We start from the raw sequence: 19096 nt of genomic DNA on the forward strand, positions 1-19096 counted from the left end.
GCAGTTTGACACAACATTCGGCTGAACCTCCAGATTCATTGAAGTCATTTAATGCAAGACAATGTACCTGAACATGCATGCATTTGGAAGCTGATCCCTGCATTCTCCTAGGTGTCCATTTGGCAAGGGGATGCATGACCATTGAATTCAGCCCTTTGCTGCATAGTTGAATCTTCAAAAATCAGTTCACACTTGAGTCCATTCCTATCCAAGTGTTCACACTAATGTTTATTTGGCTAGCCATAAACTTCATTCAACTGCTGTACATGCATTCAAAATTTTCAATGGAGGATTAATTCAAGCTTTAATCACCTGGCTGATTGAATACAATGCTCCCATAGCTCAACTATCATGACCATTCGCTTTGGCTGTTCGGGAACACCGAATGAAAAGGGCATCAAGACTGTTCGGGTATAGCAATAGTCAGCTGATCATTAAGTTAATCATTGGATAATTTCAACTAAAATTTAAGTCAACATTAGTGTATAATTATTTGCAATGAATTTGAGGCTATTCGAATGGAGCTATGTAAGCTTATAAATAGCTCATTGTAATATGTTTTGAAGGTTACCTAACTTTGACATTTTATGAAATTAAGCTTAGTGAGTTATTCAACTCCTGTTGTTCGTTTGAGACTCGATTGACTTATCTAGCTCCGTCTAGTGGTGTCAACCCGATTCTTGTTTGAACTTATCACTTCCAACAAGTGTGGCAATCACCATATACCGTAGGTTCCTATCTTGTTAGATAGAGGGTCTTAGTTTGTTACCCTCATCCGTTGCATCACTAAGAGTTGACATAGGAGCCGGGTCAATTTTTACCTATAAAATTGGTCCGTCCTTCAACCTTACCTTTCAAATCACAACTTTACCAAATTATCCATCCACATCTTCTTTGCCAACCGACCATTTTTAACACATTCCGATTAAAGCCTTCAATTATGACACTTCTCAATTTACGATCAGGAACATTCGTAACTCATCATCAATTTTGAGCACGGGTTCGTATCACTTCTAGAATACACAAGCATATAATCTCTCATTCTCCGTAAATACTTGGGAATATGTGTAACTGCTTGTAGTGCCTTGGTCCTGGATTCGTCTGATATCGACTTACCAGCTCCACTATAAAACATATATCTGGGTTTGTGTACAATGTAACATACATGAGAATTCCTACTAATGAAGCATAAGAAACCTTTTCCATGTTCCCTCTTTCTTTTGCTGTCTTAGGATAGTCATCTAAAGAGAGATAAAATCCTGATACGGAGGGTTCATTTCCCTTCTTCGAATCGGTCATTGCATAATGCTCCAATATCTTGTTTGTGTATGAAGCCTGAGACAGCCCTATCACTTTGTTCTTTCAATCCCTCAGGATTCAAATACCGAGAACAAAATTAGTTTCTCCCAAGTCCTTCATGCTAAACTATTGGGTTAACCATAGTTTAACAAATGACAATATCCTTACATCATTCCCAATGAGTAGAATATCATCGACAGATAGAATGTGAAAGACCACCTTTTCATCCTCTAAATGTTTATAAACACAAGGTTCATCTACGTTTTGCTTAGATCCAAAAGTCTTGATCGCTTGATCAAATCTTTGATTCTATGAGCAGGACGCCTTTTTAAGTACATATATGGATCTAAGGATTTTGTAAACTTTATGCTCGTTTCCTTTAGCTATATATTTGGTGGTTGCATCATGTAGATGCTCTCTTCAAGATAGCCATTCAAAAACAGTCTTGACATCCATTTGCCAGATCTTGTAATAGAGGACCGCCGCAATGGATAGTAATATGTGGATTGACTTGAGCATGACAACTAGACAAAATGTTTCTTCATAATCAATGTCTTGTTTATGATTATAACCTTTTGCTACAAGTCTAGCCTTATAAGTTTCAACTTTTCCATCCACATTTCTTTTTCTCATGTAGATCCACTTTATACCTTATGGGTTTTATTCCTTCCGGTAAGTCTACAAGTTCCCACATTGAGTTGGAATACATAGAGTCCATCTTAGCATTCATAGGTATTTCCCAAGGCTCTAAATCAACACTCTGCGTCGCTTTGTCAAATGTGAGTGGGTAAGCATCTTTTTGTTCACCAGACTCAGTGTTTAAAGCACTTTCACCAGATTGGAAGAACTCAAGCCTACGAGTGTAACACCCCTAACCCATATTCGTCGCCAAAATAGGGTTACAGAGCATTACCGAAGTTTTCAAATCAACGAATATAAATTTCAAAAATTTCGAATCATATCAATAATCATATTAAAACAATTCCAAATCATGCATATTGTCCCTTATACGAGCCTTCGAGGCTCTAAAAACACATTAGAAACAATTCGGGACTAAATCAGAAACTCAAAGAATTTTTAAGAAAATAATGAAAATTTTCAACACTGTAGGGGTCACAAGGCCATGTGGGCATTCAAAGTAGGGACACACGACCGTTTCCTAACCCATGCCTGTGCCCGTGTAACTCACTGACCTGGGCCACAGTCTGTGTGCCAGGTCGTGTACCTTTCAAAATAACCTCATACGTCCGTGTGCCAGCAGTGTGCTAGGCTGTGTAACAGCTTGACTTGTAACCCTCTGAAAGCTACAAGGGACACACAGCCATGTTGCCTACCCGTGTGTCACACACGGCTGAGACACATGCTCGTGTCTCTACCCTTGTGGATGAAAATAGGCCATTTTACAAGCCATTTTTCTTATCCATCATGGCATGTACCTACAACCAAAATTGCACATATATAAAAGCCATAACAAGGCACCAAAATCGTGCATATTCTAGCTATATACATGTGGTATAATAACATAAAACCAATATGCCAAAAGGCACCTCAAATAACTACATCAAAACATGGACAACCATGTACTCAATTTGCCAAAATAAACAATCAACTTCTATACATATTTGCATCAATACATACCGTTGAATTTACTTACCAAAACATACCAAATGGTACTAAACATGCAATTCAACTACTAACATTAACATTCATATATGTCATTCACAACAAAGTACCAATTCACCACATTTCCAAACAAGGCACATGACATATGTAATATACATATTCGTTACTATCATTTCATCTTCCATCATTCAAACATATTAAACCAAACATCAATCATTTTAAGGCTACTTATATACATACCAAAATATGTCATTTCACCAAAAAAATGTCAAAACACAAGCCAAGTCAAATGGCCATATCAACAACCAAAACACATAAGCTCACATTAGCCAATATACCTATACATGCCATTATAACCAAAATAAAAACAACCGAAAGTACCAAAAGAGTCGATGGATAGTGTGATATAGCTCCAACAAGCTTCCAACCCGAACAAGCTTCTGATTCACTATAAGACATGGAAAATAACACAGAGTAAGCATTTAAGCTTAGTAAGTTCGTATAACATTGAACATAACTTACCATTTAATCATATAATAGGTACGTAAACATAGCATATCCCAACATAATTTGGCCAAATGCCTAAGCATATACATCAAAACATGTTAGCCATGTAAATACATATATAAACAAATAAACATAGATGAGCACAAAATTTGATTAAGTTTCATATACATGTATCATCCATTTCATTTCTCAATACACCTTGTATCATCATTTTAATGTAATTCACATTTATCCCTATAATAGTTCGTATTGAACTCTTACCATTTTGTGTTAGAATAATGCCCGTTGAATCGTTTAGAATACCGTTGGATACCCGGGATAGCTCACATATAGTGTGCTAACTCATATAACTGTAATCCATCAAATCCTGTACATGTATGCTCACACGAGCTGTGGTTCGGAACGTAGCTACACGATGTTGCTCACACGATCTGTAGAGTATCCACAACACATGCCGGACCTCAGCTATCGGTAGGACGTTCAGGACCAGCACTTGAATCTTGTAAACCCTAATGACATGTTATTTGTATCCTACGAATTCTTAAGGTACAAACGGGGCCTGCTAATTGTCATACGTCGTCGGATATGCAACTGTGTATAAATATAAAAATTCACAATTCATGCATAATTCAATATAAAACATTTAAACACAATTTAATCACATGAACTTAACTTAACGAGTAAACGTAGATGCGGAGATGACTAATCTGAGACTTTATTTTTGCCCTGATCTAAAGCCATCACATTCCACTATCTTCATTAGTGGTCTAATTACTGTATAAGGAATATTAATTTAAGCTTCTATAGCTATTTAATACTTTTAGCTATTAGAACTCAACTTTTACACTTTACGTGATTTAGTCCTTTTTATCAAATTAAACATGTAAACAGTAAAATTTCTTAATGCAATTTTTATACGATACTACTATCATGCTGCAAGCAATAAAATAATAATAAAATACATATTTCAACTTTAAATTTGTGGTACCAAAACCACTATTCTATTTTCACTGAAAATGAGCTGTTACAACGAGAGACATTTCCTACGGAACATAGATAAGTCCGCCGAGATAGTAAACACGGGTAAGTCCACTGGGACAAAAAGAAAGAGGTAAGAAGGGTATAAGACCATAGCTAGGCTACAATATCCCATAGAGTCCGCCATGTGATGAACATGAAAAGAAAACTTAAGCCTTAGATGACGTGTATAGGCTTGTGCACTAATCATAAAAGGCCAAGAAGGTGGAAGAAAGTGTAAGTATGGTAAACAAATCATGAGGAATCCGCCAAAAAATGGTAGTAGATGTGAAAGCTAGCAAGGCATGGGAAAATAACAGCTAAGAACTAGAGAGAGGTAGGCAGTTTAGGAGCTGGCCTAAAGATAGAAGGTAAAAGGAGACAGAATGTCTATCAAGACTATTCCTCTTTAAAGAAAGTCTACTGCAGATACGCCGTCATGATAATAACTACCATGATAATAGCCTCTAGAAAGAGGGTGAGCAATTGGATAGTGAATTGTATAGTCCCATGGATGCTATCTTGTTGGTCTAGTAGGTTAGACCGACCTGTGTGTATGGGATAAGTAAGGTTTAAAGTAAAGGCAGAAGTGAGGGGCGAATGATAGAATCAAGGTAGATACGCCAAAGGGTATGTCTTAAGAACCCTTGGGTGGAAAAGCAAGGAAGCTAATGTAAAGGATAACGAACATCTAGAGTAAAAAAAGAGAGTAAGAAATGAAATACAAGAAGTAAGAATAAGACTCACTAATAAGGAGAAGTACTTAGGATATGAACAAGTCGAGAGCCTCACTAGAGGAAGGTCTAAAAGTAAGTTGAGTAATTAAGAGGACTGGGTGTAGTCTGCCATTCCGATAAAGAATGTCCTCATTGAGTGAAAATAAAGTTATTTTTATGTTTATTTTATTTTATTTTACATTTGTTACCCCTGGGTGTGCTAGGGTTATTATGAATGGTAAATGATCTCACTAAGTTCATTTGAACTTAAAGTAGTGTGCTAATGTTCACAAGATTTTTGGGGTTAATTGAGGACTTTGAGGATGGACCCAGCCAGATGGGAAGTGATTACTGATCTTAGGATGTTTAGAGTCATGCACATAGGAATGGGGTACTGTTGGCGATTTTGCTTCAGAATTTATTATGGTGTAACCAGACGACGTCCCTAGAGACTAGAATTAGTATCAGTTAGCCTTAGTTGAATCTTAGGAATTATTTGTAAACTAACAGTCTGAGTAGAGATGGAAATAATTCGAAGGATTAAATTTTCAGTGGCTTAAGGTATTAATCATAAGGATGATTATTTATAATTTCAATATTAGATAGTTTATTTTTATAATGTTGACAGTAGTTAAATTAGAAATGATTAAGCATAGGTCTATTGTGACACTCCATACCCGGATTCGATGAACGGGTGAGACGTGGGGTGTTACACACACGGGCATAAATTTTACATATTTTAATATCATTCCTGCAATTATTCACATTTACATATTAAACCCTATACATGTTCATATCTTTCATTTTCATATCATTTAATCATTCGCATTTTCACATTTGTACCATATATTATTACGTAATAGTCATTTATCATATAATATTTCAATTCAGTCCATTACTAGTCATATATGCCAAAGTCACTAGTATTTAAACTATATTCAAACATATATATTTCAAATTAAACAAAAGTATAAATATAACAAAATTGAGATAGTAAGTTCCATATGACCTTAGTTGTTCAAAATATGAGTTGAATGAATACTTGAGGACTAATCCAAAATTTTAGCTTTTCCCTATTAACTCCACTTTGATCCAAATCTTGATCTACACAATTATTTTATATAACCAATCAATACCATACATTTTAATACTATGTCATGATGTGCATGATCCAATATAAACCCATTTTAAAGTCCCTCATATTTTACATTTTATTCAATTTAGCCTTAAACTGGGATAAATATAACTTTCGATTCTAGCTTTGGATTAAAATCGATTTCACATATTCTCATTAGGGATCTTATATTTTCTATTTCTAACATAATTTCATGATGGGTTTTAAATTTATTCAATTTGGTCCTTAAGGTAACAAAGTTAACAATTAAGTTAGATTAACTTTACAATCTAGTACTTTCCATAACTGAACTTAAAATCTATCAATTTCAAGCCTAATTCATCACTTAATCAACAATGGTAACTTCCTAAAAGTAATAGTTTATCAATTTGGTACATGGGCTAGCTAAATCAAGCTCCCCGGTCACAAATCCATAAAATTACAAGAAAAGAACTTGATTTCATTACCTAATTAGTAGTCGAATGGTAAGAGGAAAATTTTGAAGTTTTCTTAAATCTCTAAGTTCCTTAACTATTTCCACCATTAATTACACCTTTTCAAGGAACTTAATGTAATCATAAATATTCCGAGTTCATTATTCATCTCAACATTTACAATTCATGCTTTGGCATAGTACTATTTCAATATCAAAATTTTGAGGATAATACAACTCTCTTCTTATGAAATTTAATCTTGAAATGTACCGAATCGAACAACCGAGGATGTTGTTGTATTCCTTCTTCACTCTTAGGTGGCTTCCTCGACGTTGTGATTTCTCTATGTAACTTTGTTTTGGAGTATGCTCCAAGACCAATCACTATATAATTATAATAACATACTTATTTACCCTTTTATCAATTATTGTGTTACCATTATTATTTTGAACATTTATTTGTGTATTAAATAAATTGATTAATAATTAAATTTTTGAATAATATAATTATTCTTATATTGTCCTTCCTAGAGTATTAATGAGGGCTAGGACAACAATAATATATTGAGTATCTTGTGTAGTTGATTGATGTAAAGATGTTTTCATTGATATGAGATATCAAGTCAAGTATGGTTACATGTTTAGCGAACAATGTATTGGATGATCGTTCTTGAGAATGCTTATTGAATTATTATGTAATAATCAGCACAATTCTTATAGTAATAATTATGTGTATGATCCTTACACTAAAAGTTATCATAATTCCAATATTTAGAATCGTATACTTTGACACGATCAAATTTTTACAAAACACCTAGAATCAACACTATTAAGATTTGTTGGGTATACATTACAAAACATCAAAGGTGCCCGTGGTGGAATTTTAAAATTTTAATACATATAGGATCATTTTAGATAGTTAAAACAATAACTCATTGGTGATATAGTACTTTAATGTGTTTTAATCCACTTTGACAAGTTAGAGAAGTTGATCTGCGATTAATCGCGAATTGCACGCAAGGAATTACGCTCATTTACGGAAACTACCATATCTCAGGCCACAAAAGTCAAACTCTGGTGATTCAAAAATTGTTGGGAAGTGGAATTGAATATCTATGATTTGGGCATAAGAATCGACTCAAAAAGTGGTCGAAAGTTCTCGTAAGGTCTAGTAGTAATCTGAACTCGCCTCGTGATGTTTTGAGTCGTATGTGTTGCCTAATCGTGAATTGAGTAAGGATGGATTCGTTTCGGTTTAAAATGAAACAAAATAGAGATAATGACTTCAAACAAAGGTAGTAAACAAAATAAAGAGGAAACAATAACAAATTAATTGGCTAAGACCGAAAATGAACCAACAATAACGAATTGTTGACCGAATCTCAAAATGGTCTTTAGGTTAGACACTTTGTGTGGGATAAGTAAGGTTTAAAGTAAAGGCGAGGAGGGAATGATAGAATCAAGGTAGATCGCCAAAGGGTATGTCTTAAGAACCCTTGGGTGGAAAAGCAAGGAAGCTAATGTAAGGATAACGAACATCTAGAGTAAAAAAAGAGAGTAAGAAATGAAATACAAGTAAGAATAAGACTCACTAATAAGGAGAAGTACTTAGGATATGAACAAGTCGAGAGCCTCACTAGAGGAAGGTCTAAAAGTAAGTTGAGTAATTAAGAGGATGTGTGTCGCCATTCGATAAAGAATGTCCTCATTGAGTGAAAATAAAGTTATTTTGTTTATTTTATTTTATTTTACATTTGTTACCCAGGTGTGCTAGGGTTATTATGAATGGTAAATGATCTCACTAAGTTCATTTGAACTTAAAGTAGTGTAATGTTCACAAGATTTTTGGGGTTAATTGAGGACTTTGAGGATGGACCCACCAGGATGGGAAGTGATTCTTGATCTTAGGATGTTTAGAGTCATGCACATAGGAATGGGGAATCTGTTGGCGATTTTGCTTGAATTTATTATGGTGTAACAGACGGCGTCCCTAGAGACTAGAATTAGTATCGTTAGCCTTAGTTGAATCTTAGGAATTATTTGTAAACTAACGATCGAGTAGAGATGGAAATAATTGAAGGATTAAATTTTCGATGGCTTAAGGTATTAATCATAAGGATGATTATTTATAATTTCAATATTAGATAGTTTATTTTTATAATGTTGATGAGTTAAATTAGAAATGATTAAGCATAGGTCTATTGTGACACTCCATACCGGATTCGATGAGCGGTGAGGCGTGGGTGTTACACACACGCATAAATTTTACATATTTTAATATCATTCCTGCAATTATTCACATTTACATATTAAACCCTATACATGTTCATATCTTTCATTTTCATATCATTTAATCATTCGCATTTTCACATTTGTACCATATATTATTACGTAATAGTCATTTATCATATAATATTTCAATTCAGGTCCATTACTAGTCATATATGCCAAAGTCACTAGTATTTAAACTATATTCAAACATATATATTTCAAATTAAACAAAAGTATAAATATAACAAAAATTGAGATAGTAAGTTCCATATGACCTTAGTTGTTCAAAATATGAGTTGAATGAATACTTCAGGGACTAATCCAAAATTTTAGCTTTTCCCCTATTAACTCCACTTTGATCCAAATCTTGATCTACACAATTATTTTATATAACCAATCAATACCATACATTTTAATACTATGTCATGATGTGCATGATCCAATATAAACCCATTTTAAAGTCCCCTCATATTTTACATTTTATTCAATTTAGCCCTTAAACTCGGGATAAATATAACTTTCGATTCCTAGCTTTGGATTAAAATCTGATTTCACATATTCTCATTAGGGATCTTATATTTTCTATTTCTAACATAATTTCATGATGGGTTTTAAATTTATTCAATTTGGTCCTTAAGGTAACAAAGTTAACAATTAAGTTAGATTAACTTTACAATCTAGTACTTTCCATAACCTGAACTTAAAATCTATCAATTTCAAGCCTAATTCATCACTTAATCAACAATGGTAACTTCCTAAAACTGTAATAGTTTATCAATTTGGTACATGGGCTAGCTAAATCAAGCTCCCCTGGTCACAAATCCATAAAAATTACAAGAAAAGAACTTGATTTCATTACCTAATTAGTAGTCGAATGGTAAGAGGAAAATTTTGAAGTTTTCTTAAATCTCTAAGTTCCTTAACTATTTCCACCATTAATTACACCTTTTCAAGGAACTTAATGTAATCATAAATATTCCAGAGTTCATTATTCATCTCAACATTTACAATTCATGCTTTGGCATAGTACTATTTCAATATCAAAATTTTGAGGATAATACAACTCTCTCTTCTTATGAAATTTAATCTTCGAAATGTACCTGAATCGAACAACTGAGGATGTTGTTGACGTATTCCTTCTTCACTCTTAGGTGGCTTCCTCGACGTTGTGATTTCTCTATGTAACTTTGTTTTGGAGTATGCTCCAAGACCAATCACTATATAATTATAATAACATACTTATTTACCCTTTTATCAATTATTGTGTTACCATTATTATTTTGAACATTTATTTGTGTATTAAATAAATTGATTAATAATTAAATTTTTTGAATAATATAATTATTCTTATATTGTCCTTCCTAGAGTATTAATGAGGGCTAGGACAACAATAATATATTGAGTATACTGTGTAGTTGATTGATGTAAAGATGTTTTCATTGATATGAGATATCAAGTCAGCGCATGGTTACATGTTTAGCAGAACAATGTATTGGACTGATCGTTCTTGAGAATGCTTATTGAATTATTATGTAATAATCAGCACAATTCTTATAGTAATAATTATGTGTATGATCCTTACACTAAAAGTTATCATAATTCCAATATTTAGAATCGTATACTTTGACACAGTCAAATTTTTACAAAACACCTAGAATCAACACTATTAAGACTGTTGTTGGGTATACCTGTTACAAAACATCAAAGGTGCCCGTGGTGGAATTTTAAAATTTTTAATACATATAGGATCATTTTAGATAGTTAAAAACAATAACTCATTGGTGATATAGTACTTTAATGTGTTTTAATCCACTTTGACAAGTTAGAGAAGTTGATCTGCGATTAATCGCGAATTGCACGCAAGGAATTACGCTCATTTACGGAAACTACCATATCTCAGGCCACAAAAGTCAAACTCTGGTGATTCAAAAATTGTTGGGAAGTGGAATTGAATATCTATGATTTGGGCATAAGAATCGACTCAAAAAGTGGTCAGAAGTTCTCGTAAGGTCTAGTAGTGATACGAACTCGTCTCGTGATGTTTTGAGTCGTATGTGTTGCCTAATCGTGAATTGAGTAAGGATGGATTCGTTTCGGTTTTAAAATGAAACAAAATAGAGATAATGACTTCAAACAAAGGTAGTAAACAAAATAAAGAGGAAACAATAACAAATTAATTGGCTAAGACCGAAAATGAACCAACAATAACGAATTGTTGACCCGAATCTCAAAATGGTCTTTAGGTGTTTTTCGGTTAAAGGAAACAGGAAAGGAACCTTGACCCACTATCAACTATGATAGGAACCAAAGGTATATTGAACGCACACTATGAAAGTGATAAGTTCGAAAACAAGAAATGGATAGAGCATACAAGCTATGCTTGATAAGTCAAATCAATTACGAAAGAACAAAGAGAATTGGATAGCTCACAATTCAAATATTTCATCTATTTTCAGCAAAAGTTCCCTCTATGGCTGATTACATCTATTTATAATGCTAGAACAAGGTAACCGAATGGTCAAAAACATCCACTTAATGTGCCATAAAAAGCGATGTCTTTTCTTATTCTTTGAACCAAATAACTCCTTCCATAAAATCACTTTAATTCAGCTGATTTGAATGTCTTTAATGGCTTAGAAAATGACTCTTGAGTTGTCCTTGGCTAGTTGAATAGTCACCATCTCTTAACCTGCTCCTTAATGACATTCAAAGGCTTGATTAATTTCTCTTGAAAGCTCCAAAAGCTTTGGAAGTGGAAGAGTTGCTGCTGAATTTTAAAGGGCATAAAATGCTCTTTAAAACTCCTTTAATGATTTTTAAGCTCCCTTTATAACAGCCCCTTTAATTGTAACTCAAAAGAACTTGAACAACCACTTAATTAAATGTGTAATAGCCTTGAATTGTAACCACTATAAGCTAAAAAGTCACCTGCAATAAACACATTAAAATGAGTTTATTAAAGAAATGAAAACACTTATTAATCATAACAAACATTAAACTTACTTAAATAAATAAACTAAAACATATATGCAATAATTATTCCAGAACTAGTTTAATTAAAGAAGCATAATTTAAAAACTTAATTTATGCATCAATAAATAATCCTAGGAACTAGATCAATTAAGAACAACACTTATTAAATAAAGTTCAACAAAAACACTTATTAATTAAAACTAAGATGAGTTGAATAAATGTCCAAGCAACTCATTTATTAAACTAAGATGCTAAAATGCATGGTTTTGAAATGCAAATTTAACTAACATGAAAGTTACATAATTAAACTAACTTGACTTAATTTAATGATGCAAACTTAACTAACATGAAAGTTACATAATGCATGACTTTATTAAATGCAGAACACATATTAATGATGTGCAAACTATGACATAATTAAAAACACAAACTAAAATAACTAAAAATTAATGAATCAAAGTCCTTATTTTCCAGCAGCCAAATTGACAAACTAAAATTAAAAACTTCATTTTGCACTTGGGCCCCTCGAGTTTGGACCAATCTCGGTAGCATCGAGTTGTGTCGTAACATGATGCGACAGGGATCGCATCAAGTAGAAGTTACCCTTGTGAAACCCAACGATTAATTTTGAACTTTTTGTAGGAAATTGCATTGCTTTACGAAAATGACAATATCTCAAGTTATAAGTCACAAAATCTAGTGATTTAAAAACCATTTTGAAGATAAGTTAATGATCTACAATTTAGGCACTAGAATTAGCCTAAAATCTGGTCAGAGTATATAAAAAAGTCCAATTGAAATTGACATTACAGAATCCTACGAGACTGGTTTTGGATTCTTACATAACTTGAATATTTACTTTTAACTAATTGGACCCTCCACCATTCTCTAACTCACAAATTGCATGAGTGGGCATCCTTGCAAACATAAAAACAAGTACTCACTCAAAACTTCATAAAGAAAAACTGATTCCGAAAAAACTCCATCTTTTTAATTGAACAAGCAGATTGACAACTAAGGATTTCTAGTTTTCATCAACTTGAGAATTTCCATCAATATTTTCTCTGTACCCTACATAAGATATTTATAGAGAGTTTATTAGAGTTCTAATTATTTGAAATTACCAATAAAATAAAGAGTCTTAAGCTAATTTAACAACCGTGGGCGACAAACCTAACAGATCCCATTGGTTCACCATAGTAGCTATCTACAAAACTTAATCCATTTTGTAGTTTCTTTAATTTTAAGCGGTTTTTTTTTTTGTTTGGTCTCCATTAGGAATAAAATCCGTAGATTATATTTCCTTCAAAGTTCCTTAAGGGTACAAGTTGTCAAATACTGCCTTAATCTTAAAATTTTTTAATTCAAAATATTCATGGTTAGTGTCATAAGATAATTCAACAAAGTAACATAGTAGAAATCAATAAAAACGTAGAACCATACAAATTTACTACCCTCAACCCAACAAGCTCTTAAAATAAACATGCGAACATAACAAAGGGCAAAGTAAGGCATAAAAGGGAACACAAAAATATAATGTAGAACTTACCCATCTCTTCCAACCTGATTCCCCTTAAGAAACTCAATTGAAGATTGTCCTCATTGCATCCATTGAAAACAATCTAGAATCCATTTGTAGCAGCAAAAAAAAAAAAAACAACCCACCCATTCTTAACAGCAACCAAATGGTCATTGACAAAATTATCAAACAACAATCAAATTCCAATCAAACGAAGAACCCATAGATCAAACAAACATAGAGCCTCAACATAACCCACTACCAATTCCCTCTAAGAAAACTATCTCTAACTTCAACCGTTTGTCCCTTTGTCAACTACAACCTAAACCTCACTTCTAAGGAAAGACACAAACCCACTTCTAATTAGCAATCCAACCAAAAATCAAAACAACGAACTGAAAAAATCCCAACTCAATTGATTTAGTAGGCCACAACATAACAACCACAAATCCACTTAAACTTTAGAAACCTTAAACCCTACAATTACCCCTGTAAGTGGCCTCCTAATAATGGAAGTTTTTCTTTTTGGCGATAATAATGGAAGTTTAAACAAAGCAAAAATTATTTTTACACTATGTTTAGGGGTTGATTCATCATTCTTGTATTACTACAAAAGGAGATAGTGGTGAACATCGAAAACTTTTTACATAAGATCTTTTGAATAAAATATCAATCTTCTCATAAAATAAACTATTTTCTCATATATGTATTATAATAAGTGTGTGTTATGAGAGGAATTGCAAGTTTGGTTTCGCCAATTTCGCGCTATAATTAACTATTAAGGGTGGGTAGATTAGTTAGTCAAAACGAGCATTTCGATATTTAGTTAAATGATGAGTATTGAATTAAATTAAACGGTGCATTTGGGTTTATGTATCAGTTATTGTGATAGTTTTTGTAATCATCTAGTTGTTTCTCAGGTCTCTTTGGCTGGTTAAAAGAGGAGAACGATTCTACATAATGATTATGCATTTTTTGATGAATTAAATTTGTTTCGTCTCCTTCTTCATCCTTTCTCCTTCTCCTTGCTATTCTGCTCTCTATTTCTTTTGTTTTCTTCTAAATTCTCTACTTCTATTTCTCTTTATTTCTTTTCTACTTTTCTTTTGGCTTTCTATTTTGTTCCATAATAAAGGTATCGAGCTTTAGTCGATTCTCATGGCCGAGTGGTGGTACCACACAGTTGCAATAGGATGTGGACATTTTGTAACGGAGATAGTGAAGATCTGAAGAGAGTTGTCCCAACTCGATGCTAAGTTGGATGCCAAGTTAAAGGCCACATTCAAGGAGTTTAAGGATGAGTTCAAGGGTGAGTTACGATCGAGCTTCATTCCTTGTTTGGGCGATTTGGGGTACCAAAATCTTTCCATGAGAAACACAAAACTTTAGTTAGAGGTAAGGAATTTTGGAGGACCTTCCCATGGATTCGCTCCTAAAGAACCCATAGAGGTCTCCACTAGAGATTAATTACATGTTCTAGAGAAAATTTATGTTATAGAATCTATGGATAAAGATATAGCAAATCACAAACCTATAAAACCCTCATCAATAGAGTCTACCCCATTCCAACTAGGGAAGGAAGTAAAAGATCGGACTTAGCAACTACATTACGCAATGTGGATAACTTTCGGTTGATTTGGAGCATAACCAATATCAATCTTCTCAAGGATTGACTTTCTTGATGCAAATTTCCACCAAAACTAAGGATTTTATTGTAGATACTTTAAAGCTTAATTCATATTGGTCCATATTTTCAAGAAGTATTCAAGGATTCCATGAAGAAAGAGGCTATGCATAGAAGAGACTGGGATATCTTGTGGATTCAACGGGACTTTAACATACACTTGTGCAATCTCCTTGACATTAGAAAGGCCTCAAAAGTCTTGAAATTGGAACAAAATAGGTTAGATCATCTTCTACAAAACTATTGTGGAGTTCTGCCAACAATGAGTACTAGGCGTAGATTGAAGATTACGACCTCGTAGAACCATACAAATTTACTACCTCAACCCAACAAGCTCTTAAAATAAACATGCGAACATAACAAAGGGCAAAGTAAGGCATAAAAGGGAACACAAAAATATAATGTAGAACTTACCCATCTCTTCCAACCTGATTCCCCTTAAGAAACTCAATTGAAGATTGTCCTCATTGCATCCATTGAAAACAATCTAGAATCCATTTGTAGCAGCAAAAAAAAAAAAAACAACCCACCCATTCTTAACAGCAACCAAATGGTCATTGACAAAATTATCAAACAACAATCAAATTCCAATCAAACGAAGAACCCATAGATCAAACAAACATAGAGCCTCAACATAACCCACTACCAATTCCCTCTAAGAAAACTATCTCTAACTTCAACCGTTTGTCCCTTTGTCAACTACAACCTAAACCTCACTTCTAAGGAAAGACACCGAAACCCACTTCTAATTAGCAATCCAACCAAAAATCAAAACAACGAACTGAAAAAATCCCAACTCAATTGATTTAGTAGGCCACAACATAACAACCACAAATCCACTTAAACTTTAGAAACCTTAAACCCTACGAATTACCCCTGTTAAGTGGCCTCCTAATAATGGAAGTTTTTCTTTTTTGGCCAGATAATAATGGAAGTTTAAACAAAGCAAAAATTATTTTTACACTATGTTTAGGGGTTGATTCATCATTCTTGTATTACTACAAAAAGGAGATAGTGGTGAACATCGAAAAACTTTTTACATAAGATCTTTTGAATAAAAATATCAATCTTCTCATAAAATAAACTATTTTCTCATATATGTATTATAATAAGTGTGTGTTATGAGAGGAATTGCAAGTTTGGTTTCTGCCAATTTCTGCCGCTATAATTAACTATTAAGGGTGGGTAGATTAGTTAGTCAAAACGGAGCATTTCGATATTTAGTTAAATGATGAGTATTGAATTAAATTAAACGGTGCATTTGGGTTTATGTATCAGTTATTGTGATAGTTTTTGTAATCATCTAGTTGTTTCTCAGGTCTCTTTGGCTGGTTAAAAGAGGAGAACGATTCTACATAATGATTATGCATTTTTTGATGAATTAAATTTGTTTCGTCTCCCTTCTTCATCCTTTCTCCTTCTCCTTGCTATTCTGTCTCTCTATTTCTTTTGTTTTCTTCTAAATTCTCTACTTCTATTTCTGTCTTTATTTCTTTTTCTACTTTTCTTTTGGCTTTCTATTTTGTTCCATAATAAAGGTATCAGAGCTTTAGTCGATTCTCATGGCCGACAGTGGTGGTACCACACAGTTGCAATAGGATGTGGACATTTTGTAACAGGAGATAGTGAAGATCTGAAGAGAGTTGTCCCAACTCGATGCTAAGTTGGATGCCAAGTTAAAGGCCACATTCAAGGAGTTTAAGGATGAGTTCAAGGGTGAGTTACGGTCTGAGCTTCATTCCTTGTTTGGGCAGTATTTGGGGTACCAAAATCTTTCCATGAGAAACACAAAAACTTTAGTTAGAGGTAAGGGAATTTTGGAGGGACCTTCCCATGGATTCGCTCCTAAAGAACCCATAGAGGTCTCCACTAGAGATTAATTACATGTTCTAGAGAAAATTTATGTTATAGAATCTATGGATAAAGATATAGCAAATCACAAACCTATAAAACCCTCATCAATAGAGTCTACCCCATTCCAACTAGGGAAGGAAGTAAAAGATCTGGACTTAGCAACTACATTACGCAATGTGGATAACTTTGCGGTTGATTTGGAGCATAACCAATATCAATCTTCTCAAGGATTGACTTTCTTGATGCAAATTTCCACCAAAACTAAGGATTTTATTGTAGATACTTTAAAGCTTCGAATTCATATTGGTCCATATTTTCAAGAAGTATTCAAGGATTCCATGAAGAAAGAGGCTATGCATAGAACAGACTGGGATATCTTGTGGATTCAACGGGACTTTAACATACACTTGTGCAATCTCCTTGACATTAGAAAGGCCTCAAAAGTCTTGAAATTGGAACAAAATAGGTTAGATCATCTTCTACAAAACTATTGTGGAGTTACTGCCAACAATGAGTACTAGACTGTAGATTGAAGATTACGACCTCTTCCTGATGAAATACTCAGGTATGCGAGAAAAGACACACGTTATTTGTTACATATTTATGATTTCATGAGAATCAAGCTGCTACCGGTACCAAAGGATCTTGTACATTTTGTTGCTATTTTGGTAGATGTTTATAAGAAAAGTTCTGATATACGTATTGAATTGTATGGAAAAGAGCTATTGCTGGAGATTTCATATCTCCATATATATGGGTTGTAGGGAGTTGGTTTCAATGTGAAGTAGCTAGCCATTTTTGTTGTGTTTTGCGAATGGATAGAGATTATTACTCGTACGAAGGATGAAATCACCGGTTACGTCATAACAAACAGAGTGCTTCTTAGAATTTCCAAACAAACACTTGAAGTAGCTAGCAAGTTACATTGAATGTTTAAATCTAAACACCCATATGTAGAGCTAAATCTTGGTGCAATTGTTAGCGTCGTCAAGCATTCTATTCAAAATTCTATTACGTATGAAGTTGTTATCTACTTCCAAGTGCGTGGCATGTTAGCACAATTGGGTTATGAAAAGTTGGATGATATAATTGGATGAACATATCTGCTAAAACCACGAGATATCTCACTAGTGAAAACCCAACATCTTAATCTAAAATATATCTTGTCGAATGTTAGATTACCAAAGTGGGGCAGTACTGCCATCAGGGCTCAAGAAGTTCACTCAAATGGTCCTGTTTTGAATGATAGTTTACTTGTTGATCTTGAGGTATCTCATGCAATTGAAAATGAGAAAGAGGTGCATAAGACTACAAAAATATACAATACGGATTGAGTTGTTTGTGGTCGTATAGCAGGTGTGATTACAAAAAGATATGGTGACATTGGGTTTGCTGGGCAGATTAATATAAGATTTATTAGTGATGTTGGGAAATTATTTGCATGGTTCTTGATTCCTTGAATGAATATTCAACTTATTGGAGAAGCTAACGATTATGTGGGAAATGGTATGGCTGAAGGTGAAGTGGTAGTAACCCCTAAAGAGAATTTTGGGTTCTACCCTGAAGGTGCAACTATTGTAGGAAATACATGTTTGTATGGAGCGAGAGGTGGATAAATCTTTGTTAGATGGAAGGTTGGAGAGCACTTTGCTGTATCTCACTTGCCCAAGCAATGGTAAAAGGCACCGATGACCATTGCTGCGAGTACATGATTGGTGGTAGTATGGTTATACTTGGAAAAGTGGAGAGAAATGTTGTTGTTCGAATGACTGGAGGTTTAGCATACATACTTGATGAGAATGATACTATAATACCGAAGGTAAATAAGGAAAATTTGAAGATCCAAAGAGTGGCTGATACGATTTCTCGAGCTTGAAGCATTCGAAAAATAGCTTGAATGGGATGGACTGTCTTGAAAGGGTTCAATTAGTGGAAACCTCAACCCGTAGCACTCTAATGCTTTAAGGAACCATAACTATATTAAAACTATGACCCACTTAAACTTTATAGAATACTCAAATTTTGGTAAGCGAAGTAGCCACACTCCATGATGGGAAACGAAGTGATAAGACAAAAGGTTGAACTC

The 19096-nt window shown here is 33.7% G+C and overlaps 1 pseudogene; it reads left to right on the plus strand.

The window, feature by feature from the left end:
* The first annotated feature begins 11499 nt into the window (after positions 1 to 11499).
* LOC128035487 (protein RRP6-like 2) lies at positions 11500 to 18886 on the plus strand (annotated as a pseudogene).
* The last annotated feature ends 210 nt before the right edge of the window (positions 18887 to 19096 follow it).

The sequence above is a fragment of the Gossypium raimondii genome, chromosome 12, assembly GCF_025698545.1.
Source record: "Gossypium raimondii isolate GPD5lz chromosome 12, ASM2569854v1, whole genome shotgun sequence".
Lineage (NCBI taxonomy): Eukaryota > Viridiplantae > Streptophyta > Magnoliopsida > Malvales > Malvaceae > Gossypium > Gossypium raimondii.